Below are 18248 nucleotides of genomic sequence, written 5' to 3'. Positions count from 1 at the left end.
TTTGACAGCTTTTCATCAGCCTCTCTCTGTGGCCCCGGGTGCAGGCGGGCGAGCGGGGGCTCGGCGCGGCTCGCCCTGCCCCGTCCCGTCCCGGCAGCGCGTCTGGAGTCCTCCGGGAGCTGGCCACCCGTAAGGGGTGTCTGTGTATGCGAGGGAGTGACTGAGTGCCCCTGGGTGGGGTGTGTAAAGCGGAGGGTCCCTGCGGCGCGGTGCAAGTTCCCGATCCCCGCGAACTCCAAGCAGCTGTCAGGCAGGGTCGATGCCTTGGAGCCTTTGATGTGAGAGGGGGGACGCGAGGAATCACAGTGAGGTGGGATTGGGTATGTGCCTGAGCAGGAAGATGTTTGTCGGGTGAGCTGAACTTCCCGGCGCGCTGATGGGATGCAAAAGGGTCAGATCTGTCCTTAATTAGGCATTTGCCTTGGGAAACAAGTTGCCTGTCCTGGAGTAGATTAGTTACTAAACTTGGAATTTTTCTCCCTGAAGCGATATTACAGTGCACCTGCCGTGTTTAAGGATCTGTCACTGCTTCCAGAATACTCCCCCCTATTTTCAAGGCTTGCTACTATTAAATCTATTATACTGGAAGCAAGTGCCAAGTGTTAGTCCTGGTCTAGGTCTGTGGCTGGAAACAGAGTTGGCTGCAGAATGTGGCAATTCAGGCTTCAGCCCTTCAGGTCATTTACATACACTTGAAGCCTTGTGAGCAATTAAGTGGTTTTAGGTTTCTGTGAGTCTTCCAATTTCCTACAATGATTTTTCTTAAACCTATTTTAAAATTTTGAGACTTCATTCACAAACAATAAAAGAAAAAATTAGCTGTTACTCTGTAATGGGAGGTCTGAGTTGGATAAGTAGAAAGTAGTGAATGCTTTGACACACTGATACTGTTTTAAACACCTTGTTATAGTTAGGAACTTCAGGAGTTGTGGAATATTTTTATATAACATATATATATATATATATATATATATATATATATATATAACCCTATATAGCATATGTTGCAATGTTTGGGCAAAACTGGGTTGTTTAAGGACATGCTTATAAGCCTGTCCTGTAGGCCCGTTCAAATTGGTTAGGCATGGAAAGCAATTTGAAGTACAACCTGGTGCTATTGATGTGGAGGTCAAGGTTACTCTTGATCTTTCCTGAGTGTGCTTTAATGCAGTTAGAAAAAAAACAGCATTTGAGTGTAATCTCAGAGAGGGTGGAAAAGGTGGAAAAGGTAATCTCACACTGTCTTTGCTAGTACTAATCCCAGGCTATTTAGAAGGTGTTCTAAAATACTGTTTTGTTTATGTGTTTACCTCCTAGCTAAATAAAGTACTGTCATTGTAGCTAAGATTTAGGCATTCGCTAGAGTGCTTTGAAAGCCAGTTAATGGCATTTCTGTATGTGGGGGTCATCTAATTAGGATATTTTTCAATTGCAGTACTGGAAGGGACAAGGCAGAAATGGCTGTTTCGTGCTAGTAATTGTTGAACTAGAAAGGTTTATCTATTCAAAGAGGCAGACTCTCAGACCCGAAGTATTCTTTCAACTGTAATCACAGGATCTTGCTGCCCTGCAGGAGCCCTCTTGAAATGTAACACTAGAAAAGGAGGTTGGTGCTGGAGCTGCAGGACACAGCCCTCCATGAGGGAGATGGATCATGCTACTAACTTTAAGTGAATAAAGATTTTGCATTTAAGCTGGGAACCTGCAATGTCTTGTTTCAGGAGGGCAGCATGTTGCCATGGCTTTTTCTGCTTCCTTTGCCATCATATTGAAATTACATCAGACTGTTCTCTTTTTAATATAGTGATCAAGCTTACTACATAAAGGCTGTCTGTAATTGCTTTCTGTATTTTTTTACGTAGGTTGGGCAAGATTAAGTGGCATCATAAAACTTCTTATAGCAAAATCAATTTCCCAATGGTAAAACTTAATATTTTAGCAGCAACATGGCACCAAACCAAAGACTGTATGGACAGTGACATAACAAACTTGCTTGTAGTCTGGGCTTTATGACTCTATATCAAAGGATTCAATATTTTATTTCCCATCCTTCACCCAATTAAACTGAAATTGAATGAATTTAAAGCCTGGGGAAGTTGAGTGAGCAAATGTACATGTTCTTACTTTTGGTCATTAGTCTGCCTAACTTATTTCTTTCAGACTAAGCAGATATATGGCACATGCCTAATCAGTACAAATGTGATATTTTTGATCAATTGACTTACTGATTACTTTGAATGAAAGTGACAGTCTTTAAACTCGAGAGCCAGTGTAAAGAAGCACTGCTTTTTTTTTTTTTTTCTTTCCATGTAGGTGTAGACCTAGAAAACACAAGCTTTTGCCATCCTGGTCCCTGCTTCTATAATTCTCACAGACAGCTGTGATATTTCCTAGTTACATGTGAACTACGAACCCCCTTGTTCATCTAGGAGCAAATAGATGTATTTTTCCCTCTTTTTACCTATTTTTTTTTTTATTTGAAGCTGAATGCAGCATTCAGTAACCCAAAACAAGAGATAATGAGGGAAGAGGTGGTGGAAATATTTAGATGTTGATGTAATGCCAGAGTAGCTCACATTGCTTGATAATAAAGGTTTGTTTATTGCTGAGCAAAATCATCTTGGAAATGGTAATGGGGTAGGGAGAAATGCAATTGCCATTCCTGCAGATGCGTTGAAGATCTTGCTTGTTGCACCGTGTTAAATCCAGATTTTTGGCAGATTAAGGAGGGCTAATCTCTGCACACGTAGTTTGTGTTTCATGCTAATATCTACCAGTATTACAGGAGGGAAACCCATTGCTGCAATTAGGCTTACACATCTGCATTATTATTTTTCCTTGCCATTTAAGCCTCCTCTGCCCCCCTCCCCCTCCCAATAAGCAATTTGATCTGCAGGTGCCTTACATTGAAGCTGTAGTCCTTCATGTGACCTGTGCTAACTCAGACAGGTCACTGTCGCGTTATAGCTGGAGTGTGGAAGATTTAGTGTTCTGCGTATCTGAGGTCATGCATTGTAAAGCGAACATGTCAAAAGCAACTCATCCATTGAGGTGTTCCTTTCTTCTCCTAAATGTCAGAAGAAAGGCATATTTTAAGAAGAGTAAGAACCTTTAACCTCAAGTGATGTATTTTCTCAAGGACACATGGACAAAACTTGTGCTCTGGAAAACGCGTACAGACATGTCTGTGTCCATGTAGGTCTCTTCCATGAGATTTGGTAGTGCAGACCAACTTTCTCTAGCTTGTACTGCATTTTATTTAGCTGGCCTGAATGAGGCAGCCCTACTGATGGTAGAAAATATCCATCAGCCTTGTTTCAAAGTCGCTGGGCAATATTCCAAACTGCGTTGAAGAAATCATGATAAATGTTTTCATGCTGTGGTGTCAGACATGCAAAATTTAAAACCAGGCCGAGCCCATACACATTTGACGGTACCTCTATCGGGTCTGCCACATGAGATTTAATCTAGCAAGTGACCCAAATACGCGCACTAGAAGAACAAGTGTAAGTACACTGGGGAAAATTGCTCGCCATCTGTCTCCTTGTTGTGTGTGTATATTTGATTATTAATTTACATCTCTGATTTTTATGGCCCCTTTTTGTCATTTACTTTCAATTTTTCAGCTTCAAGTGCACCTCTCCAGTACCTTTTAGTAGCTTCAGTTTGCAAGTGGCTGAAAACTGAATTCCAACAATGAGGTTGGTTTGGGAAGACACGGACTAGTGTGTGTTCTCTGTAGTGTTTTCCCTTTTTCCCCTCTATTCTATCTTCTGCATGCTAATTTCAAACCACCATAAAGATAATTTGTATATGAAACAGTGGCTTTTTAACATATTCATGAAGGAAAAAAGTAACCTGAAGAAGATGCCTAAGTAACTTGGGCTGTGTAGTTTTCAGGTGTTGTAGTTGAGTATTAACCAAGTGAACCAGTAACTAATGGGATGAACCTGGCACAATAACAATCTATTAATATGATACCAGTTTCATTTATAAATGCTGAATGTAACCTGAAAATACATTTGGATTTTGATTTTAAAAGGGTTTGTGCATAAAAAGTTGTGTTAAGTGAAAGACTTTGATCAAAATATGAAAAATGTGAAATCTTATTTTCATCAAATATTTTTTTTTTCTTTTGAGATGTTATAGCATAGAGATTTTTGGAAACAAAAAAGAAATTATGCCCCCACAGGCTTTCTGGTTGCACATGTAACACTAACATAAAGCATGTCACTTCTGGTAGCTGGTTCAGAGAATAAATTCATGACTGTTAGCAGACGGAGAGTCTCCCTGAGTCACTGATGGGATGTGCCTCATCTGCAGGAAGTTCTTCCAGCACACAATGGAGTTACAAATTGAAATGATCAGCTTTCTCCAGCATCTCCCATATGTATTCCAGCTGCACTTCTGAATCCTTAAAGTTTGCCAGAGTGAAAGTCGCTGAAAAGGCTCCAAAGTATCTCATCTCAATTTGTTAACCATCTGATAGCTGCAAGAGTGATGAATTAGAGCTCCTTTACTTCTCTCATCTGGAAGTTTGCCTTTCCCTTGTTGTTGGCTGCTAGGACCTTTTAAAAATTTTTTCTGTGACTGAATCAGACTTTGCTCTTTGTTTATGGAATTTCTTTCTTTAGCTGAAATATTTAATGCTGAAGCTGTAGATGCAAGCCTGCTGCCAACCTGGGGTGAAAGGTGCTCCAAATATACAGTTGGAAAAACAGAGTAAATCAGAAGACAGAGATGCTTATTGTTATTGTTACTTATGTAAAAGTGAATCTGTTCTTTGCACCAGTGTTTTAGGTTAGATTTTTAAAATTTTTATTTCTAAATATTTTATAGGCTTTACTGAGCTTTTGGGTTAACTGTCTTCTTTTTGGAAAAGAAACCTTTTTAAACTGTCCATTTCCCTCAATGTTCTTTTAACTCTAATTTTTGTTGAAATGGTTGTTTCTTTTATCTGGAGATCTGAACCTTATGCTCAAAGTTCTTTGTTCTTTGGCCCTCAGATTTTTAAATAAATTTGGGAGTTTCTCTTGACTGTGGAAGCCTATGCCTTTGGGCTTGGCAACCTTTGAACTCTGTCTGCTGTTCTGCTTGGCGTGAATGATCGTATAAACTCTCCTTATCTTCATTTAGGGTGGGAGCTTGCTCTGTGGGCAGGTTTTTTAAGTCAGGATGGCAGTAGAATTTCACATCTGTAGATCAGGTTCTTAGGTTGTATGCTTACAGTCTCAGGATAGTCCTCCAGACTTGAGATATTTGTGTTATTGTTTGCACAGGCAGTCCCTCCCCGCTAAGAGGGTGCAGTTTCTTTCCCAGTTTCACCCTCTGCAGAGCTCCATACTAACCATTTTTCCCCAAAGGCTAGCCTGTTAAATGAAACTTCAAGAGTCAGAAGGTGTTTTTTGAAATGGCATCCTAAATATTACTTAGCGTGTCAACACTACTGCTCAGTTTGTTACTTCAAGACAGTTGAAATATTTTGCAGACCTGTGAATAGCTTATAAACAGACATCTTCGAAGGCAGCGACATGCACTTGGCTTCGTCTTCAGAGGATGCTTCAGGCTAGCACAGGGTTGCTGCTGTTTGTGTATGACAGCTTGTTGTGAAACAAAGAAACAAGCTGGATCACTGGGGCAGCAGCCAAGGATCAAGTAATCTATCAATCTCTGTTTCACTTCAAGGAAAAAGAAAATCGGTAAATCAGACTGTTGAAGCTGATGAAATTTTGTCAGCCAGCCTCTGTAACTGGGGATGGCTCGTTGATGATGCTTTACCACACTGGCCTTTCCTGGCCTCATTAAGCTTTGAGAGAGAGAAAAAGTAAAAGTGGCTTCCTTGAATACTAATCCTTGTGTTCCCTAGGACACTGTGAATTACTCTGTTAGCCTTCGTTGTCCTAGTGGCTTCATGAGGAGGTTTTTCCAGAATAGTGGGAGGTTTCAATTGAAGGGATATAATACTCATTTACTGTCTTCATGCCCCTTATTTTCTTCCTCCCTTCATCTTTTTAATTGCTCTTTGTTTTAGAATTATTGTGCTTTTAGCTGAAGATGTTTTGTCTTCTATATCTTTTTTTATCCAGTGGTTTATTCAAATAGCCCACATTGGTTCTTCAAAAACTGTTAAGAATCACTGTAACCTCTAAAAACACATGTGGGTATATATACTATCATTATATTAAATAGCAGTATTTTGTTGTATACCTAAAATTTGAGACCACATCTTTTTTGGTATCTGTCTTCCAGCAGAGAGCTGGATAGGCTTCTCATTAGTCTGCCACAAAGGCTCCTTAATTTATTTGCAGGGGTCACTGACTGCCTGAGATCATTTCCTTCTCGGCAGGATTTAAGCGCATTGGCCTCAGGAGTGCTCCTAGTCCCAGCTGGCCCAGAAAGCCAGAGACTGACAGGTAATTGAACCAGGATTTTCCACATGATGGTACAAACCATTACTTTCAGATGACTGGACTGGTCTGTGGCATCCCCTGTTATTCACCAACCTGTCAATAGACCCAGAAAAGCGTGCCCTGACCTCTGACCTTGTGGTTCAGGGGAGGACAGGTTTTTCTGAATTTAGCATCCTGTTCCCAGGGTACGTATTTCTGCACTTAGCATTACTCTAGGCTATTTTGCTAATGAGAGGATTGTATAATTTTAACTGCTGCGTGTTTTAGTCAGCTAGTCCAGTACGAGTTCAGGAACAACGCGGTAAGTGGTAGCAGAACTATAGTAATTGGTAGCATCTTTGCCAGTGCCTGGATGCTATTTCCATGCAGCTTGGTAATTTGTGTACTTAAAAAAAAAAATACTTGAACTCTTGAAACAGGGTCATGATTCAGTGACCAAAATGGTCATCGAAACACACCCACTCAGCAGCAGCCTAAACTCTTCCTAGATCTCTGTCCTGTCTTTTCTTCCTACCTTTGTGACTTTTTATATATAGCAGTTAATAACTGGTGCTGGGCCCAGGAACCAGACTCTAGACTTCCCCGTCATCACTGTAAAATGACCTGCCCCCAGTGTTTAGGTGGGAAGTCAGTCTTTGAACACTCTCAAATACCTAAATAAAAGATACACTGCATGTGTTTATCTGCAGTCCCAACTTAGAAATACCATTTCATTTCTGTACGCACCATTTCCAATTGCTTGGTTACCTGCTCTGAGTAAGTGTAACTTGAGTTTTTAACTGCTTTTCTAAGAATTTTCTCTCCCTCTGATACAAAGGAATGTAGCTCAGAGTTGGATGCTCTGTCAGTTGGGTACTTTTCTTTAGGAGGTGGTGCCTGGCTAAGTGCATAGACTTCCAGTGTTGTGATGCATCAGGAGTACCTTTTTCAGCATCCAGCCTCCAATTTCCATGCAGGAATATTTCACAGTTGATGCTGTTTAAAATAGTTCTTAACGTTTTCTCGGCAACTATTGAAGCTGGTAGTGGTTATTTACTTTGGTACTAAAAAACCCAGCATGGAGTTCCAGTGTATGAATAAAGCACTGAAAAATACTTTTCATTGGAAATAGTCTCTTTAGGTTGATGTTTGCAGTGGTTTAAGGTGACATAATTACTTAGTGGAGGAGGGAAAAAAAGAACGCTGAGGCACTGGATGTTGTCCATTATAGAGATCTTTAAGAATTAACACTGGTACCAGGAAAATAAAACTTGTCTGTAGATATTGGTCAGCCAAGCCCTTTATTGTGGAATATCACAGTTAAAACCAAGCCCAGAAATCCACCCAACCAGCACCAAACTGTTTGGTTTTATCAAAGAGCTCCTTGATATGTCTTCATCCAGATTCCAACAGGAGATAAAGGACTCCAGGAGACAGTCATGTGTGTAAAAGAGATTGATGTGCTGAAGATGCCTCTAGAAGGTAGGCAGGGGAGGTCTGCCCCATTGTAATTTAAATTCTAAATATTCAGCGTGTGGCTGGTTTTGGAACCATGTGTCTTGCGGTAAATTCTGTGCCTGCATTTTACCCCAGGATATTTCCCTGAGGTATGTTGTAGCACACCCAGAGTTCAAGCTGCTGTGAGGGTGTGAGTTGTCAAACTGAAGTTCTTTACTATATTAATGCCTATATACTTGACAGTCTTTTACTAGTTGCTTTGCATTGAAATATACAATTCATGGGGTTATAAAGTAATAGATCAACATCTTGGAGGCAACATGGGGAGAACTGGAATTCCTAATCCAGAATAATTTGATTTTTTTGCAAATGAATAATTTTTTTCTGGTTTCTCGTATGAAACCTTGAAGTGAGAATTCATTCCAAAAGTCTTCTTCTGGGACTTTAACTTTGGTTTCTCCAAGTCTTCTGTGCGTGTGTAGTTGGATTTCGTTGTTTTCAGAGTGTGTTTTCAATGGTGGGCCTTTGAGAAGACAATGGGAGGATCTTGCTGCCCAATGTGCAAAGCAGCACATTAAATATACACTTAAAAATCTCCTTTTTAAAGCTCATAATGCCTGTGCCTTTATAGGCTGTTCAGTAGTTTCTCTTTTGTAGACTGATCCTCTTGGTGCTTTTTAGCCTTTATGTGATATTGTAGAACTTTGGAAACTTTGGAATGTCCTTGGTTTCATTTTACAGCCTGTCAACTTTCCTGGGTCACAATCAGTTATGTTTGGCTGGCTACTTTGTTTTGGGGGATGTGTGCTTACTGGGCTACTTCGAGAAGGGGATTAGGTCCACTTGGAAATTCAGATGAGATGCCTGCAGTCACCTCTGGCCTTTAGAGTAGCTTTCCTAACCCAAAATAACACTGTGGATTTCTGTTACTGAAGTGGAAGGAGCCCACACTTTGAGTGTGACTCTGTGGTGGAACTTGTAGCTGTTGTTCTCTAGATCATGAACCTTCTGCTATATACTCTTTTTTTCATGCTTCATATGCTTTTTAAAAATAGATTTTTTCTTTTAAAATAAAAATATATTTGAAGGAATGCTGTGCTGTGTTTTATCCTGTCATTTCCAACAGTTATGTGAAGATGAAGGTGCTGTCATGTTCTCTCTTGTATTTGATACTGTATTTATCTGATATGACTGCTTAGTGTAGCAGAAGTGTTGATTTTTTAAATTATTTTAGTAAAAAGATAAAGAAATTAGGCTTAGAAGTGAGGCAGGATCTTAAGAAACCTTATTTTGTGTGTTATACATCAGCACCCTAGATACCACTAAAATGAGGAGAATATTTATGTCTCTGATTAAGCCTCTCTGTATTGACCCATCTGACCTTGTTCATGCCAGAATTTAGTCAGTGAATCTTGGGCAACTCTTTGAAATAATTTGTGAAGCTTAGTTTGGAAGTTTGGTTTGAGAATCTAGCAAGTTTGCTCTCATTCTACCATCCTTTCTTTGGCTTTCCAGGCCTCTTCCCAGCTCCCATGCCAAAAAGAAATACTGTACAGTTCCTGGGAAGTACTTCTAGGTATGGTACGCATCTATCTATGTATTTCCTTGCTGCAAAATCTTGAATTATAAGAAGAATTTTCTGGTAATAAATTCCATGAATTTTTGGTGTATGTGTTTCATTTTCTTCAAACACTTTCAGTTGTACTTGAGGAAACTTTTAAAGGTTGTTTTGTTTGTGGGTGTTTTTTTTTTAGGAAGAAAAGAAGATTGGTCTGGCAAAGCTAATGTTAGTTGCAGAAGAAAGGTTTCCTTTTTTAACTAATTATTTGTAATTAAACTTCAGATCTTTTACATTTTTATAATTAAAGCAGAACAAAACTTAGGCTTTTTAAATCACTTTGATTTGAATTGAGGTTCCAGTGCCAAAAAAATAATTTAAATGCTGCGTGGCTGTATAAATAAAACCTGATGAAATATAAAGTACTAAGAGAATGATGAAAAAATTAAATCAACTAAAATGGCATTTTTGTGTCTAGCAGCTTTCATTTTATAGCACAAACAGTTCTTTATAGCTTCTTTGTTATACCGGTATACTTGAATAGATTTTCTATTTGTGTGAAAAGATGTAGTTTATGTTCTATTCCATTTCACAGTACTTTACTCATCTCTTGCATGTAAATCACTTGGGTTGTTAAAAATATTAGTATTTCTCTTTAATAGACATCGTGCTTCTGGAGAGTTCTCCAAATGCTTTTTTATTCAGAAGGTGGAAGACTTAAGGGTGGGGAAAGGCCACAATGAAGATGGTTCCTCATGTTGTTGGCCTCATGCTAAAAAAGCCAGACTCAAGCTGGATCACCCCAGAGTTCCGTCTGTGCTGCTGTTTGCTGCCAGGCATGTTCATGCTCTGCCTGGGCTCTGAAATGGGTGATGAAAGCAGCTTTGCACCAGCGTTGCATAGCTTCAGTTCCTGTTATGGTGATGTAGCTTATGGAGTGTTGCTGGCAGGTGAAGCCCAAGATAGATGCCCTCTCCACCTGAATGGGCTTGTGGCTGTTTGGATGTGTCCCTAGTGACTGTGCAAGTTACTGTGTCTCTTACTGCTTCTGCTTCTCCTGCCCTGTTCCTGCTCATGATGTGATTGCAAACTCTTGGCAGCTGTAGCCGCATCTTTTGTAGGTCCCTGGCTGTCCGGTTCTGTGTGGCTCGAGCCTTCGTAAGGGCATCTTCATAATAGCTGTGGGCATGTGGCTATTTTAAATTGATGGCTTGGGCTCAAAAAAAGGGAAGTTTTTTTATATACCTTCCCCTTTCTATAGAATTGTGAGGTGTCTAAATGCTGTGTAGCCAGAGCAGGTTGGCCATGGTTTCTTTGGGGTGTGTTTTGCTCTACTTGCTTTATTAAAAAACCATAGAGGTTGTGGAGGGTCTCCTTTGGAGATAATTCAAAACCCACCTGAGCACAACCCTGTGCACTCTGCTCCAGGTGAACCTGCTTTATTTGGAGAGTGTGGAATGGGGACATGCTAGACTAGATGATTCCAGAGGTCCCTCCCAACACTAGCAATTCTGTGAAGGTTTCACTAGATCTGCTTTGTTTAATGATGAATGAGTAGGTTTGTATGTGTTCAAAGCAGAACCCTTGATTACCCTGATGGACTTGGGTAACTGGAGCTTCATGCCTGACTGATACAGGGTTAAAAGCAAAAGTAAGGACTGGGTGTCCAGGGAGCAAGGAAGCTAGTTGGTCCTCTGGAATTTAGAGCCTGCTTCTAGTACATGACAAAAAAAACCAATGTAAGGATATTAATGAAAAAGTTGATGTTTATAAGTTAACATAACTGATCTGCTAAGCAACAGTAAACCTGTGAGAGAATTTGCAGGAAACTCTTCTCCTCTAGGGGACAGTCAGCTCACTTTTCTATTTTTTTCCTCAGTGTTCCACTTTGAATCAATGTGAGCAATCGTGTCTGAGAACAATTAAAGGGCACCTTGTTTAGGGGCTGGGTGAGTGTCTGGTGAGGTGAGGAAAGAATCCCACAAAAAAGAAAGGCCTTAAGGAATACTGACTTTCACCTATTTGTGTGCCACATATCTAGTCTGCTAGCTTGCAATACTAATAATTAATATTTGGTATTTTACTCTTGAAAAATGATGAAAATACTGACTGTATAGGAACACCTGTAGCATTTTGTCCGTATATAACTAAGATATGTGCTCAACTTACTGTAATTTTGAGCTATTGACTTGGTGTGTATGGAAATAAACTGGTTTTGCAGGAAAAAAGGTTTACTGCTCTCTATGCAGCTTTAGATCTCAGTGCTGCTTGGGGATAGTGTTGGAGAAGAAGTCCTGTCTAAGCAGGAAAATTGGATAGTACAAGTCTGCAGGTACCATGATGATGAGTATCACCAAGATATGTATATCTTGAAAGGCTCCGATGCAGTAGCTTGAAGCAAGGCACCACCCTGTTAGGCACAGTTTCCAGAAACCACATGCTGTGCATGATATTTAAATCTACCAACTTGGCTCTGTGCTTGGCTTATTCTGAACATCTTGCAGACTGAACTTTGTAGATCCTACTGAGGCTCTCTGTATTGTAACTTATTATAGGCAAGGAGTTTAGGTTATGTTCACACTATGTTCATTGTTAATGATGTGGAAAAGTATAAGTTTATTTTAAAGAAAAAAGATTTTGAAACTCAGTTTCTTACTGCTGAATCCTAGTATGAGTGTACTGTTTTCTGAGTAAATAAAATTACTCTAAAGCATGTAAATAAAGAACTAAGACACAGGTAAAATGTAAGTACGGAAAAGATTATGGAATTTCAGAATAAAGAGTATTTTATTAATACCTATGCCTCAGTCTTTCTGTAAATATTTAAGGAAAAATCTAAGTGACATGGATGAGAATTTTCAGTAATGGGTGTGATTAAAATAATTTATCAAAATTTTATATCCTGGTCTCGTGTAATTGAAACAATTCTGTTTAAAATATAAATTGTACTAGATCTTAGTGTGGGCAAGGATGTGGGCACATCTGTTCATTGTGTAGCACAGTAGGTGTGATGGCCGAAGGTTTTTGCTTTGAGCAAGGGCACTGAGAGCACTTTATTTTGCATACTTTCACAATAAGAAATCGTGGGGAAACATCTGTGTGTAGAGTATGAAAATGCATGTTATACTGCTGTATGTGGCTGAGAGGATATTATTGGAGAGTATTTGTTTTCCATCCTCATTTTTCTTGGACTGAAATCCTATATAAAATACAGGAGGTAGCAGAACACAGTCCTGTTAAGGAAGAGCAGATACTGTGATAGTTCTTAGCATGGACCTGAAATTTTACCACTTAGTCTTTGCCAAGAGTAAGTGAGCACACTTGTAGAATAAGCTGCTCAAGGAAGACTGCTTATCATGCTGTATTTTGTAGTGTAAAACAAAAAAGAACCCTATTCATGACAGGATAGTTGCATTTAATATGCATATTTAATTGCACATATGATAATAGCATACAAGTATAGACAGGATGAAAAATTATGTCTTTTTTATATATATATACATATATATGTCTATCTTATGTCTGCACTAGCGGCGCTGGTCATGGATAAAGTGAAGGGATGGACCCTGCAATCAGTGACTCTTCCAACAGAGTGATTAAATTAGTATCAAATTATGCCCTTGGGAATTTCTAAGCTTATAAATATAGTAAGGAGAAAAAGCAAGTTTTTTTCTGTGTTCAGAGAGTCCTTATTTCATTAGTCATTGTTCTGAATTCCGCAGGAACTTCTAAGTTTTTACTTTCTGCAGCAAAGGATCTCGTCTGATGTTGTAATTTTTGGGTTTCCTTTTTTTTTTCTGCTGAAGGTCAGCAGTTAGGTACTTGAGTCGCCTTACACTGTCCATGTTAAATAAAACTAAATGAGAAAGCAAATGCAGAGATTATATTTCAGTTATTGTTTCAGGAACTGACTAAACCTTGATTTAATTGAATTAAATTTAGATTGGTTGAGTATTGGTGCTGTTGTAATTAAAGAAAGAAAACTGCAGCTTATTAATATGTTTTTCTTGTACCTGCCTGAAATTTATTCTTTTTTGAAGTACAGATGATCGAGTGAACTCTCCAGCTAAGCAAGGTCAGTGTTTGTGCCCAGATGATTATGCATTAACATTTTCATGCTTACTGGAATGGAAAAAAATGAGCAGATTGGAGAGAATAAATAGCCTCCTTAGTAATATCCAAAAAGGAGGAAAAATATAATTTAATAATCTGCTCTAGTAATAATCTTTTTATTTTGTCCTAGCTGAGTTAAAGACAAAAGCAAATCATTTTGTGGGACCGACTTGCTAGTAAGAGATAAAATGGCAGCAGTATGCCTTGGCTTTGCTGTTGGGACTTCAGTTTTACAAATGCTTGGACATGTGTTCAGCTTTTCAGATGTAAATAGTCCCATTAGATAAAATCTGGGTCCAACTGGAATCAATGGTAAAACCTATGGCAATTAAATAAGGCTGGAGTCTCATGAATGAGTTCAGTGAGACTACTTTGTATACATAAAGTTAAACACATGGCTAAGTGTTTGCAGGATAGAGGGTCTGCAAGGGTACGAGAATAAGACCCTTGCAATGCAGTTTGAAGTCAGACCTGTCTTGCTACTGAATGATGGAGAGCCACAGTGAGGAAGTAGGTGAACATTTAGTGCATAAACAAACACAATATATAAAATGTCATAAATAACTACAATTCATAAAATGCTTGGTTGGTCCTGAATAATGAAAGCAGTGAAAATGTTTATGGGATGTGCTTGTTCTTGTAATATATTTTTATTTTATATTTTTTTGGCACAAATACATATAAGTATCATTATTATGTTTCATTATTCAGAAGGACTTAGTAGCTCAAGACTTTCATTTGGAAGAGGAGAGGTAAAATAGAAATTACAGGGCAGCCCCCCTGCCTCCTCCTCAGCCTACTACTCAATCACAGGAGTCATACAGTATTTGATACTTATGTCAACTGTTTTAATCATCATGTATATTAACTACTTAATTTCACCTCATGCTTGATAAAGAAATGCTGTGGGTATTGCCATAACTGTGATGGTTTTCACCATCCAGATGTTTCACCAGTTTGCAAATTCGATTTGGAGCCGCATGTGCAGCAAGACAGCTGTTATATACACTAGCAGATCTCTGTCTCTGTGCAGAGCATCTTTGCAGAGCCTATTTTTATGTTTCTTGGTGAGAAATATTATGTGAATGACTGTCCCCTTATAATCCTGTGAGATTTAGATAGGTGCAGTTTTCCAGGTTTTTGAGGGAGTCATAATTTACATTTCATAACACACACAACAAGCAATTAGCATGAAGTCTTATGGCAGCGTGACAGTCCTTTGTGCTTGTGGAAACAGTTACACAATAGTGCATGTGCAGATAATGTTATCAAGTACCCTTTGTGTGTGCTCACTTGTTTTACCTGGAGCATACTAAAAAGCTGCAGCCTAATACTCATCTAAACTCAACCTGCTCTAGTGTATGATGAACTTGCCTAAAGAGAGAAATGTTGAAGTCTTAAGAAAATAATAGTTACTATTCATTGTTTTAAATGACCTTATTTTGGCATGTTCAGGCTATTTTTTATTATGTCCATGGCTTTAAATGCCAGTGATGGGAGAACACAACCCCCTGGGTGAGGTTAGATTCAGGCTGCAAAGTTTCTGTCTTTGCTCTCTCTCCTTACAGGTGGGTGTAGAACCTTATGTCTTCTCTGCATTGGAGACTAATACTGCCTATATGTTTGGATAATGGAGAAGTATATACCAGCTGCATTATCCTGCTGATTGTACAATCCAGTTGTTGGGGAATAGGCAGCGAAGACTTGGTGTAGTGGGCAAGAAGGAAAAGAAGTAAAGCAGTAAGAGGTTTGACATGGATACAAAGCTCTTGAGCTGTTGTTTGCATCAATGTCTGGGGCAAATACTTCTTCAGTTTTTACTCAGTGTTTTTTGGGTTTTCTGTAAGGGTTTTCTCTTTTGGTCTGATAAGATGCTGATGCAATTTCATTCACTTCAGTTATTTATTCAGTTATTACTCCCACTGGGTCGGGAGCGATACCTTAGGTTGCTTTCAGGAGCACTTGAAGAGATTTTCTGCCTCAAGGAGCTTTGGATGGAAAGCTATGAGAAAAACCATGCATGGAAAAGAAGCAGCATATGCATAGTGGTCCTGTGTCGTAGAAACCAAGTGGTGTTTGCAGGTACAAGAGCCACATTAACATTGTGGTGACTGTGAGGGAAGGTGTGGAGGAAGGTGAAGGCGAGGCAGATGAAGTAATAAGAGACGTGTGAAATGATATAGACCTTGGTGGCTCCCAGATATGTGGGATGCAGAAGATCCAAACCCAGTATGCAAGCTGTGAGTAAAATTGCTCTCAGAGTATGAATCCTGCTACTGCATTTGCTGAGAGACATTATCCATAGGCTTTGTCAGTCTCAGCTGTTTCTGTTGTAGTGAGCCAGGCTGGGTCAAACTGCTTAAGCCTATTTGCCTGACTGAACAAAACCCTGAGACAGGTCACACCATCAGCATGGCCAACAGGTCTGAAGGGATAACTACTGGTAGAGTAAGTGAGGGTAAGCAATCAGTGCTGATAATCTGGTCAAAGGGTGCCAATGAATTCTGTCCAGAGAGGCTTCTGTGAATTTCACTCCTGCCTTTCCTGAGTTTTCAGCCTGCTCTTCTAACCTGTTCTCTCTCTGTCTCCCTGGGTGGTTTGCTCCTCTCGTGTTTCCTCCAATGGAAAGCTAATAAGACATATACAGAAAACAGATGCCTGAACCGAAGTAGGAGAATGAGCAGTGACTTAGTGAATAGATTTAGGCCCATTCAAGGAGAAGGACACAATGCAGCCTAAAAAAGAGATAAATTGTTTGGGAAAAGAAAATGGATAAAACAATATGACTGAAGACAGGGGCTTAGCTGGTGCTGTGCAAAAACTAGATTGCTACAGTAGTTATGGTTTTGTGGCTGCCTTGTTTGGCTATTCCTCACACTAATTCCTAGTTTGGGACAGACAGCGATGATGCAGAGCGCTGCTGCCTTGAGCTGGTCCTTGCCAAGGCTGCTATGTGGCTAATGAAGCGCAAGGCTTTAACCTAGTCTTGGCAATAGCGGTTTGGATGGAAGGCCAAGCTGAACTATCATCACAGACAGTACTATTTTTAGGACTGTATGTATGAAGAAATAGTTAATATAAAGCTATGGAAACTGTTGGAAAGTGGTGCTGTACCTTATGCTTCAAATACTTTGCACTGAAGCAGTTTTCAAATTCCTCTCAACGTGAGAACTGACTGCGAGTTTCAAACATAGTGTTGCACAGCATGTGGCATTCATTTATGATCCCATTATTAGATTAAATTTTGTGAATTAAACAAGTATTCTTTTTCCTATGTTTGCGTAAGTTATTGTTATCAAAGACACACATCTTTAATTTGAAGTAGTTAGGCTTTTCTCTTTCTTTTTGGACTCACTCTTCTTTCCTACTATGTCTTACCTTCAAGGATAAAGGAAAACTTAATTTTTACATTAAAGAAAAAATTATTTGTAAAGACACATTGTATTCCTGGGCCTCCAAGATTCGTGGTCTGAAACTGGAAATGTGACCAGCTCAGTGTCGAGTTATACTGAAATCTTTGGTGGATGCTCTCAAGAAAGATGAATGAAGCTTTAAAAATTTTCTTGTAGTTCCTTCCATATTGCCTGACTTTTGATGTTGGCATGAGCTTGGCAGAAATGCATTATATAATTAGACTTATCAATTTATCATAAAAAACAGAATAGCAATAGTTTTCCCCATCCTCACTTACTTGTACCTCCCTCTCTCTAATTGTAAAACAGGAAGAAAATACTCTGAGATTTTCATGTTGTTACCGTTTATATATATGTATGTGTGTCTATATATATGTATAAACACCATTCTCTTAGATGTGAGGAATGCTTTAGATGTGCTGATGGCTATGGCCTGTGTTCTCCTTCAGCTGATACAGCATTTCTTATAATATGTCTGTATTCCGTGCATGGTGAGATTGGCTTAGTGCTTAGTGGTAGGTAAATAATGGCAATAATCAGAAGGCAATGACATGTAAAAGAAAAAAAAAAATAAAAATATATATATTTATATATAGTGAGCATTCAGGAATGCTGGTATTTTTCATAATACGGTTTTATCAGTTCTTTTGGTTAACTTTCTTAAGTCCACATGGCAATAAGATTCTGTTTTCAAGGTGATTTAATTGAGGTTTTGGAGACCCTGTGAATATGAGGGACAACTGAGAGGACTAAAAGTAGGAAATTGTCCAGGGTGACAGATGAACAGCTCATATTCTTGTGTTCCTCCGAGGTCTAAATATAAACAGCATTGTGTTTGTGCTCCAGCATTAATCTGAGTTCTCTTTCTGGCATATGCTAGGATTGTAGCTCTGTCTTTAGGGCAGATGTAGCCAGAAAACTGAGATGGAGACCAGGACCAGACTTAGTCAATAAATGGCTTATCTGCATGTAGCTGGTTCAAAAGTATAAAATTTAGTTGCTAATTTCATATCATAACATGAGTTCTAAAGCAGTCTGATCTTTCTAGAGTCAAGTCCTTGCTATTTGAGAGACTACAGAAATAGAAGCTGTCCCAGTGCTAAAGCGCTTGTTGTTCAGGCACCTATTCTGGAAGAAACCACCTCAAACCAACATACTTCATATCTACTCCTGCCCATTTTTTATTTTACTTCATAGGATTGCTTGTATAAACCTAAACATTGGTATGGCTGCCTTGTTTTTTTAAGAACGTAAAAATCCCAGAGATTTTGCTCATGTTTTATTTCTGATTACTTCATGCTGTGGGTATTGATGAGG

The 18248-nt window shown here is 39.1% G+C and overlaps 1 protein-coding gene across 3 annotated transcripts in view; it reads left to right on the top strand.

Annotated features, from left to right (window-relative positions):
* The window catches only part of TMTC2 (transmembrane O-mannosyltransferase targeting cadherins 2), a 244885-nt gene that overhangs the window by 1063 nt on the left and 225574 nt on the right, over window positions 1-18248 (top strand). The window lies entirely within an intron of this gene.

Source organism: Pseudopipra pipra, chromosome 5 (assembly GCF_036250125.1).
Source record: "Pseudopipra pipra isolate bDixPip1 chromosome 5, bDixPip1.hap1, whole genome shotgun sequence".
In the NCBI taxonomy this organism is placed as follows: Eukaryota; Metazoa; Chordata; class Aves; order Passeriformes; family Pipridae; genus Pseudopipra; species Pseudopipra pipra.
The sequence above is the reverse complement of the archived record's forward strand: the minus strand, read 5'-3'. Positions and strand labels throughout refer to the sequence as shown.